The following is an 11,206-nucleotide window of genomic DNA, read 5'->3' on the forward strand; positions in this document are numbered from 1 at the left end:
CAGCGGATTAAAAGCAGAGTAACTTAAAGAGGCCAGATGTAATAGGAACTGAATATGTGCCTTGTTCTTACATTCTAGTGGATTTTGTTGTTACCTTGTTAAGATTCAAACGTCTTCAGGATTTGGCTGGCTGAAATGACAGATTAGTCATTGTGGAAGATTCAGTGGATAACACATCACGTTCTTTTTGAGGGGGTGGTATATGCCTTTTCTGGAGGGCATTTTTATCACAGAATCTGCTTTAATTTGTAACTTAGTTTCTGATGCTGTCTGTGGTTAGAGAATATGTGGAAACATTTATGCCTTGTGTAGACTGTCATCTCTCATATCTGATTGTCCACCTTGGTGGTGTATATTTTGAATACTTTAAGTTACTATGGCTTTACTACTTTAACGCTTGACTTTTGAAAGTAGAGATCTTGAAAGATCTCTGGCTTGTGGACCTTACTGTACAAGATCTGTTGCCAAGTTCAGATTAACTACTTAGTTATACTAAGGGTGGCAAAGCTTAAAAATTTATGTGAGGTGCTAGCTTGACTTTATCTTTTAAAATCCTAGGTGAGTAAGGTTAGGAAAAGACGTGTTTTCTTCACCTTTCTCTCATGAAGAACTGAAGATATCATCCTCCATTCTTAGATGATCTTCTGGAAGGAATAAAAAATCAGTGTCAAATGGTAGCCAGCTCTTTCCCTCTGTCATAATCCTACTGTACTTTTATTATAGGTTGAGATCCTAAGGCTATGCTGATCTGCTACATGATTATAAAATGTTCCAGGACACCTTTGTAAATTGCAAACAGAGAGGCTTTTTACAGATACTCCATCTTAGATAAGTGGCTCTAAGAAGTAATGTAGGATCCCAGCTGTAAACCTCTGTTACATGTACTATGTATTTTTGGAAATACAGTTTATTATGAGAAGTACAGAAGCTGTTTCTCAAGATATAATTTTTGTAAGGCTTCCATATTTAAATATTAAATTTGCAAATGTTAAATAGAGAAGCATTAGAGAAACCACTAAATCAATAGCTTCACATTCCTCATTTCTGATTCTAAAGCTGAGTTTCTTAAATGTTGCTCTGCTAACACTCAATTCTGTGTGCTCTTTAAGCCTCAGAGGAACTATGCAATCCCTCAGTCCTGGCCTTTCTTGGTGTAGATCTCAACCAGAGATCTTTAATGGTAACAGATGTTTGCTGGAATCCTCCTCAGGGTGCTGATGTTCTGGGTCAGGAGCTTGTGGTGTTAATCAAAGCACACTGTCCATCAGTGCCAGCTCAGGATCTGTCCTTCTTATGGGACTGAGGTTTTTGGGGTGGTAATGCTGGTGCAAGATTCCAAAGGGATAAAATCAGCAGGAACTCTCCTATCTCAGCTCCATCCCACAGTAGGGGTGTCCCAGTACTATTAGTTTGGCTTCCTTTAGTAACAATAGACTGGAACACTGGAATCTGTGTTCCCATCTCTTCCCTTCCCCTCTTTCTTTCCCTCCTCCCCCCCCCCTTTCTGTCCCTCTCTCCCTCTGCACTCTCTGCATGTGTCTGTCTTTCAAACTTGTTCCAAAGGTCCTTGGTAGGTATACTTCCGGGCTTCCAAAGTTCACAGTTATCAGATTCCTGAAAAATGTATCCCCAAAATCTACAGAAGAGTGTGCTGTTTAGGTCCCCCCTTTGTACTTCCCTAGGATGTTATGGAACTACAGTGGTGAGTTGTTTTTTTTTTCATTGTTTACCATTACTTATGGGGGAAGGTTGTTTTTATGTTATTGCTTTTTAAGTGCTTAATAGGGCACCCATTAAGAATGAATCATGTCTTTGCTTCCGAAAATGGGGTGAGGAAAATAAAGACGAGTGTACAAAAATGTGTATGTGGCAATACTGCCACGATACAGTTCCTGTTTATATGTTTTTGTAGATAATTCTGCAGCCATGCATCTGTAGTTAATAGTCTGTGTGTAGCTCGCTGGGCAGCTGACTGACCCAGGACTTCCCATGAAGTCAAGATTTCCTTATCCAGCCATCTCTTGCAATGCAGTGAGGAATAAATGAGTCACGTGGGGCACTCCAGTCAAGCACCTCAATTAACAAGAAAGTGAAGAGTCAATTCAACACAGTGGATGAAACTTCTGCTATAAAGCAGCTGTGTACAAAGAAGTGATTTAGATTCCAGATGCTTTGAATTTATATGCACATTTCTTAAACTTAAAGTATCCATACGTAAACTAGTTATGATCTCATTGTTACCCAAACTGAAGCTTCTTCAATCGTGTTGATGGGCCTTTTTTATTTTGTAGGGGGAAAAATAAGCACTTGTACCAAATGAGTTGGGGCAAAAGCACGCTATGCAATGTAGTTCACAGGAATTGACATTCCAAGACCATCAAAATATTAGAATAAGTAACAATGTGCCACAATTAATTAATCCAAGAAGATTTTTGTAGTGATTAATTTTTTCCCCAGTACTCAGACTGATTTGTCATTTTGGTGTTTATTAATTTAACATTTGATCTGAAAAAAATTCCCTGAGCTTCAAAGTTCAGACTGTTCTTTAAGAGCAATCCAAAAATATGTTTCTTCAGGCCCCAGGCATTTCTGAAGTAGCTAAAGTTAAACAAAAACCATTTCTCTCAAACTCTGCAAATGTTCTAAAAGCTTTAAAGTGGCTCCTCACAGAGAGCCAGAGCAGAGAGGGAACCCGTGGGTTACTTTTGTTGCCATGCAATGGCACATGGTTTCCTGGAGGAAAGCTCCAGAATTATCACTTTTCCATGCATTTGTATATGTTTTGCCTTCCTCTTTTCACTTCTGTTGCTGAGCCCCTCTCTACCCCTGTGCCTGGATCCCTGCCGAGAAAGTCTGGAGAAGGTAGGGGTTAGGTCATCCTTCCAACAAGGATAAACTGAATTCATGTCTGAATGAGAAGATGACTCACTCATGTCAGATGTGCTTTTTTCCTAAGGTCTGTGTTAGAAGGGATGAAGAAGGACTTGCTTGTCTTGAAGAGCTGCACCATCATTCATGGGGCTGAACAACATGTTTCCTTGCTGTGTCTTACTTCTGTAAACTGTGTTTTGTTCTGCAGTAAAACACCACTGGTAAACCAGCCTGTATTTTGCTGGTTCCTTCTGCTGTTAAAACGGCATCCCTGAGGTTATGAGTACCCATTGAGAATGCTTTGCTGGAGTAATTTTGGTGTGGTCTTATTTCATTTTCCCAAGCAAAGACTGGTATTCACATAAGATGACAGCATGGCTAATCTGCTGTAAGTGCAGGCTCTGAACACTATATGTTCAGGCATTTCTAAGGGAATTGCTTCATTGCTCTGAGGAGGCCCAACCCAAGCTAGTAATTCTGCTTCCTGTCTGGTTAATATTTCTGTGTGCTTGAAGGATTTCCACTTGCCATTTGCTTCTGGAATTTTCTGCCCAGTACGTCCTGCCCCACGAGAAAGCCTTTCAGCTTGCAGCACTGGTTTGAGCGGACTTAGAGTACTTGTCAGGACTTGGCCATCACTTTGTGTCTCACAGCAGGGAGTTGCGTTAACTTCTCCCAAACAATTGTATTGTATGTTAAAATATCTGCTGTTGCACTTACATCATGTGATAGTCAGTTGTGCCACATCACACACAAGAGTTTGACATGTGTTGCAAAATAAAAGTTGCCAGTCATGGACACTTTTTTTGTGTGTTTTCATCTCCAGCAGTGCAGTTATGGTTTCTACCAGCAAATAGCTTCCTGCTGGGAGCATAGCACAAATACCGCTAACACCCTGCTTCCAGATGGCATCGAACCAGTGACGGAGGATGCTGTTGCAGTCTTCCATGACAATTGGCAGCAAGGAGGGCACCTTGATACCCCCAAATATCAACACGCTACTAAAATGTTGGATGAGGGGTCAGTGGTGTTAAGGGATGGGGTTTGTTCTCTGTCACTTGTCACCTGCTTTGTGCCAGATGTGGCCTTGCTGAACCCCCTTGTGGCTGGGACCCCTGGCATGGCCTAGGCCCCCAAACCTCAACACAGATGTTGTCCTGTGGGAGGGTGGAGGTAATGCTGTGTGGAGAGGGGCATCACACTGACGGCACCGCTACTTTTTATACCACAAGCATTTACCTGCTGCTGCTGTTATGGTGGTGAAACCACACCTGCTGCTGTGTGGACCCCCAGAACTCTGACAGACTTTACTGCTGCAAACTTAGCTGTCTACAGACATGCCCTCTGTAATACAAACCTCATTTCCACCTGTCATGTAAATGGTGAAACTCAGGCCATGTAGAAAGTGAAGGCCCACACATTAGTTGTGAAGTTTTCCCTTAAAAGAGGTGTTGTGCCCAGAAAAAGTAATTTTGATCCTAGGAAAGTAGTGAACAGAGTGGCAGATCCTAAGTACTTTTTATTAGCATGCTCTGGAGTTACTCACTCTTTTGGAGATCACCTCCATAATGGTGAAAAAGCTGAGCTTCTGGGGCCACAGTCTTCCCTACAGGAAGACTGCATTTCTGCTCCCACTGAAATGCAAGCAAAAAACTGGAGGTTGTAGCACGGATGGTGGATTTGGGCCTTTGGTCTCTGTGTTCATATATTACTGTAAAATTACTTTTTGGTGGTAAGAGCCCTGTCACACACTCAGAAGAGAAGTAAATGAGCTTTATTTGGATTTTTGGTGGAAGGAACAGCAGTGCTGTTTTACTAGTGGTGTTTGAATTAGACTTTCGGAGCTTATTTGACTACCTTCTGATTTTGAGACAAGCAATAGAGCCAATCTGTTTCTGTATATTGGGTATTTTACAGTAGTAAGAAATATGTAATTAGAAGGAAAAATATTTAAAATAGCTCTGTGTCTTAGTGTCAGCTCAGGTTGGCATTTGTGTATGCAGTCTCTCCTTTCTGTTTCTTAGTCATTAATCATTATTAGTGGAGATATGTCAGAATTTACAGTTAGATTCAGCTCCTACTGTGTTTCTCATTGATAAGTTTTATGTTCTGGGGCTCTATGGAAAAAAAAATCAATTTGTTTTGGGTTTTTGTTTCATGGCATAACACAAGTGACATGTGGCAGTTGATATTTGAATTTCCAGTCTGTTTTTTGCTGGGAGGTTGAAATAATATGTCTGCTGATGCACTCACTAGTGGTAATGCTTTATCTGCTATAGTCACTGGTGTTTTTTAAAAACAAACAACAACAACAACAAAAACAACCTGGACAAGCTTTTCACATGTGAAAATTTCTGATGCTGCATGAGATAATGTTGCTATGAACCAGCCATCTATTTCTAGCATGTATCTGCTTTGAGCTCAGCAATTGAAACTGCAGAAAAGCAGATGAAATGGGCCAGAAGGCTACAGGTTACAAGTAGTATGATCAGGAAATCACACCATGCAGTGTTTCATCCCTTTTCCTACTTTTGGTGCTGAAAGAGCAGAACATCTCATCTCCCCTCCCTACTGGGGAAATAATTTTGTTAGGTGAATACTTTTGAAAAAGCTCAAGGAAAGGCACCTCTCAAACATTCCTTTATTGGTTAAGAAAAGGCTGTAATCCTGGTGCCAGCTTTGAACACCAAATTGCAGCTGGGGTGGTTCAAATAGTTAGCCAAGAACTTGTTTTCACATTATTTGCATGTTGTTCATCCCACTTGATAGTTCTGGTACAAAAGATGGAGAGATGGGTAAATCCCCAAGACTGTTAAGACATGGCTTCATAGCTAGTGCAGAATCTTGCCAGTTATCTGGAAAGAAAATGTCACAGTAGGTAGGCTGTAAATGCAACTGTGTTTTTACCTATTCATCTTACCCCTCTGATTTTTATTTATTTATTTATTTATTTTTAGAATTGCAATTTAAAAACAAATTATTCAGAACTCAAGCTGACTTCATGGCTATGTCATCTTTTCTTCCTCTCTGCATGACATTTCATCCATGGTTTTTCTGTTCTTTTACTAAGTGGTATAATTCTGTTTTTTCTTCTCATCACAAGTCTAATGGTGATAGGTTTGTAGCTTTGGAGATACTTTCTTGGCTGTGTCAGTCCATATTTCTGACAGGAAATCATTTTCTCCCCAGAATTATGATTGCTGGGTTACGTGAGTGCAGTCTAACCGCTGCTCAAATTCTGTTTGTCTGCCATCTTTCTGGTCTTCTGAAAAGGCCAAACTGCCCCAATGTGAAACATAAAATTAGATGAATGCTGCAGGAAGGGAATAACAATATCATTTTCTGTGATCTGTTGTGATTTTATTTTACCACTTCTTATCTGAAAAGCATCTTCAATCCCACTTGGACTCAAGAATTAACTTTGTTTAGAGATAGTTATTCCCATATATGGAAAACAAATGCAACTAACTCCATTTTTGTGTGTGTTTTTTTTTTTGTTGTTGTTGTTGTTGTTCTGTTTTGTTTTGTTTTTAGTGGAAGATCAGTGTGTTAAGCTACAGATGTTTGCAAATGAGCAAACTAACAGAATATGCAGAACTCATCTTAGATCGACAGAAGTCTGTCCCAAAACATGGCCTGTACCACTTGGTTAAATCTTATGTAGTTCGTAGCAAAGGTAATACTGACCTTTCAAGGGTATAAGCCATGTATTTGTTCTGGTGTTCATCTATAAATTGCTGTGGGCCCTACTCTCCTCCTTGCTCATGAAAATTGATAAACTTAACTCAGTAATTGAGGCAAATCTGGTGTTTGGAGGTAAATGATTTAATGCAAAATGTTGTTGCAGTTGAAATTTATAAAAGCAAGCAAGATCATTTCTTTTAACAATGTACAGCCATGAAGACAGCCAGCAAAAACCATCTCTTCTCACAGGATTATGTCCTGAGTTTTGCTGTCTGCACCCTGGGCCCACCGCTAAGGATTTGGGCACCACTGTTGTCAGTGTGTGAGTGGGGATGAAGAAGGTGGTACATCTCCTGTGTGGATGTAGAAGTTTGCACGGGAGCGAAATGGGCATCTGGAGGGGTACAAATCATAGACTGAAAATGGGAGAAGTCTCACCTAATGGTGTCAAACACATTGCAGTTCTGTCATTGCCACCCTAACTTTTTTTGTCTCGATACTGGTTGATGAAGATCTTCATGGTACTCAGGTAAGTAATGCCTGAGGAATGGGAGGGAAGAGGGGCTCAGCTCTGTCACTGCTGAAGCATGGAGGAGCTCTGTCACTGCCTTCTGTGGGCTCCTTGCCACAGAAAGTTACAGCTGTCATCTTTGATGCTCTATTGAACTTGCTAACGTAATTATGAAGATCATCTTGAATTAATTTGATTTTTGTCTTCCATAAGTCACACAAGTGTTGCTGATTTTGCTGTTGCTGAAGTGTTACTTGCTGTGTTTATTTTTGTTGCAAGTTCAGTTCTAGTCCGTTTAATCAGTAGGCCAGAGGGTCGCCTTCCCTCTCCCTGCTCTGAGACACAAGTAATCCCTCTCCACAACATGCAGCCAGTCGCAGCAGTGGGGGGCTAGGTGCTGGAGGTGGGAGGTCAGAACCCTGTGCTCTGGTGCTGGGGTTCCTGTAGCCCCTTGGGGATTGGTGGCAGAAGCTGCAGCAGAGCACAGGTCCCTGTGGCATAGCCTCTGCTATCACCTGGGAGATGTAAAAGCTCATTAATGCAAGCAAATCTTGATAATTCTCATGAAATTCATGCAGTTATAGCACTGCTAACAGCAAAGAATTAATTAACTGAGTGGTGCTGGGTTTAGGTGCTTAGTTCATTTCCATGATGCATGTTCATAACCCATAGCAAGTCAGAACACATGCTCCAGAAAGACTGCAAACGCAAACCAATGCATGAGGCTTGTAGATTTTCTTAAGGAAAGACGGTCTCCATCACGACTGCTCTGGCACTGTCTAGTCCTTGTCCCCAGTCATTTTGAAGTCCCTCCCAGGGACACGGCCTGTATTTCCCCAAGTAGACGGCAGATTGGTGGGCTGAAGGAATGTAGTATATGAATTCAGGACTATACCTCTGGCTCTTCCAGCCACTGTGCTTCTTACAGGCTGCCAGTCTCAGCTTTCTGTGACAGGTGGTGTAAAGCGGGGAACAAGGAAAAAAGGCATATGGATGGCTGAGTCAACGTAGTAGTAAAGGTATATGTTAGTAAGCAACTTACAGCTGACTGTTTCTGGCTCAAATACAAGCAATATTCCTAGTCTTAGGAATATTTTATTTAAAATGGTATGTTCATCTTTACCAAATGAAAATGGCTTTTGTGAAGTAGTTTCTGACATAGAAATGGTTACCCTAAATATTCTCCCAACCCTAGTTTTTTTTTTCTGTAGCAATAAACATTTTCATGACAACAGGATTCAGTATGTTAACCCATGTTTTAAAATCATTCCTGGTTACCTGAAGTCCATAAGAGAGCATTGGGTCCCAGAGCCTGCCCAGAACAACCCAGAGAATGAGTTCAGTACCCATAATAATACAGTTGTTGCGTGAGGTGCTCCACACTGGCTGATTAAGGTAGAAGATAAGGAGTTCCAGTGCCACCCTCCGCAGGAGCGTTGGTTGATGCCAGCTGCTGCAGCATGGTGTACTTGTCTGTGTCTGGGAGCTGGGTGAGGACAGAGCTGCGTAGCATGGCACCAAAAGGCTCTCCTGAGCCCTGAAAGCAAGGTAGGCTGTGCTGGGGCCAGCTAGAAATTTGCATCTGATTTCAGGTTTAAATTTGTCCAAATTTAGTCTATATATCTGCAAGGCTGGAAAGTCACCACCAAGAGATTATTTTTTCCATGTGTTAGTACCTAACACCATCAATCAAGACACCTCTCAGCTGCTTCCTAACTCCCATGCCAACTAGTGAGCACTGGCTTAGCTTGTAAAGTAGATGGTGAGATCAAATGTGCAGAGTCCATCATATTGTCCTAAATGATGTCTATGGACAAGTGCCAAAGTTTGCAGTATAAATGCAAAGGTTTTGAAGAATGCTGCTGAAATGTTTGCTCATAGACAATGAATTGAAACCAAGCTATAGAAAAATATGGGCCTCACAATTTAAGTTCTTTCTTAAGCTGGTGTCCTCAAGATGTCCCAGTTTCTGAGTATAGTTGATTCCACCTTATTTTGTGATAGTGAATACTCATCCTGCATTCAAGTTTTACTTCAGTGGCATTCTAAGTGACTTGAATTTGTTCTAAAATCTATAGTTTTAAGTAAAAAAAATTGGAGATAATGCTTTGTCTGAACTGGGGAGTGCTCACTGAACAGCTTGTTGGTAGATTTTGGATTTCTTCCCACTGGCACACTCGTATCTGTCAATATGAAGAACTACCGTTATTTTAAAAAATAAATAATAATAAAAAAACAACAGCTGTATGATCTGGGATAGACTTTAGTATGATGCTGTTGCAAACTCTGTAATTACCATGAGCTTGACCCTGCAGTTGGCACATGAGCTTGAGTTAGCAGTGTTACATGCAAGGAGAGGAATCTGGTCTTTCTCAAAAGATAGTTACCCAAGAATGATGTGGATGTTGTTAAATATTTCTGTGCTGCTACAGATCAGGTTTAAAAGAAAACCTTTACAAACTGTTTTTTTATCACTGAATTTGAACAAGATGCGATCTCTGCACCAAGTAGCATTAATAGTGCACTGCTCGCTCATATATGCTTTTAAAAAGCACAAAGGCTTGTACCCATGCGGATAAGAATTATTTTATGCACAATGCCTTTTCAATCTGACTTCTGTTATACGAAGGTATTTGAACTCGCAGGGTACTAAGAGAAAACACATGGTCAGCTGAAACATGAGAGAGCCTTTTAAGCAGCGTGTCTTTCAAGTCTGCAGTCGTTCCCCATTGGTCTGGGGAGCTGGCAGTACATGAGCGTGGGCTCACGGTTGTTTGGAGAGGCACTGAAGCCCAGGTAGGTTACAGGCAGGTAGAACCCTTGTGAGCCAGCAGTGGATTGGGCTTAAGGTTCCAAAGGTGCCAGCTTTTTGAAGGGAGGGACTTGGTTTCACAGGTTTCAAGGGCATTTTTAAAAGTAGTGTCCTGGATGAACTTCACCTTTTTTTAGATAGAATGGGAAGAGCTGGCAGCTCTGTGTATCTCCCATCTACTTTTTCCTTCCACTGGTAGGAATAGTCTGTGAAGGGAGCGTACTTTTTCCCCTGCCATGTATAAGTCTGTGGAAGCCTCAGTTTAGGGTGGAGGTGCTTTTCTTTATCTTCATAAGAGACTTCGATGATGTGCCAAGCTTTATTTTTATTTTATTTTATTTTATTTTATTTTATTTTATTTTATTTTATTTTATTTTATTTTATTTTATTTTATTTTATTTTATTTTATTTTATTTTATTTTATTTTATTTTATTTTATTTTATTTTATTTTATTTTATTTTATTATTTTATTTTTAAATTTCCTACGGTATTGTATGTCTTAGATCTGATGAGAAAAAATGATTTTCTTAAATGACATGGGGATGATTGTAGGATTTGATCCCTGGGTATAGTGTGTGGTTTTAGGGCTCTGCGTGTCTCATTAGTTTTACATAACCTCTTGTTCTTTCCTGATACCACATCCCTCAAACTTTTCATCCTTCTCCCAACTATCGTTCCTGTGCCTTGTGCTGTCAGCACCCACACCTTCCATTTGCTAGAATATCTTCCCATTTTTGTAGTAAACAGGCACACAATTTTTCTTTCTCTAGGTACTTTCTTTGTAACAAATCTTTCCTTTAAGACTTTTTTTTTTTTTTTTTTTTTGGTAAATTACTTGAATCCATACAAATGTGATGCTAGACTTTTAAGAATCTGATGGTTATCTGTCATGTACTATGCTGTCAGCATATTTAAAGACCTAAAAATATTTTATTGATGTAGGGCTATAATGTATTATAACATAATTTAGTAATAGTGTCTACACAACAAAGAGCAGAGCATGTTATAACATACTGGGAACACAATGTTTCAGTACATTTTGTGGTGTTGTCAATCTATACTTTCCTTGGGGAAGGAAACAAATGAAAACTATGTACTGAACAGAGCTGAGAATTTTGCTGGTACTGGATAAATTGCAAAACAATATAACTGCTTCTCTGGTACTAATGATCAGAGCCATCCCTAATTATGTGAGTGCCTTGGGCAAAGAATTTTTATAGTGTCACTACTCCAGCATAAAGGACCATGCTGTACACATCCTAAGGCAGCCACAGCTATTGACATCAAGAGCCTGCTTCTTACAGGGCATTGTGGTATCAGTACGCAT

Source organism: Aythya fuligula, chromosome 10 (assembly GCF_009819795.1).
Source record: "Aythya fuligula isolate bAytFul2 chromosome 10, bAytFul2.pri, whole genome shotgun sequence".
Lineage (NCBI taxonomy): Eukaryota > Metazoa > Chordata > Aves > Anseriformes > Anatidae > Aythya > Aythya fuligula.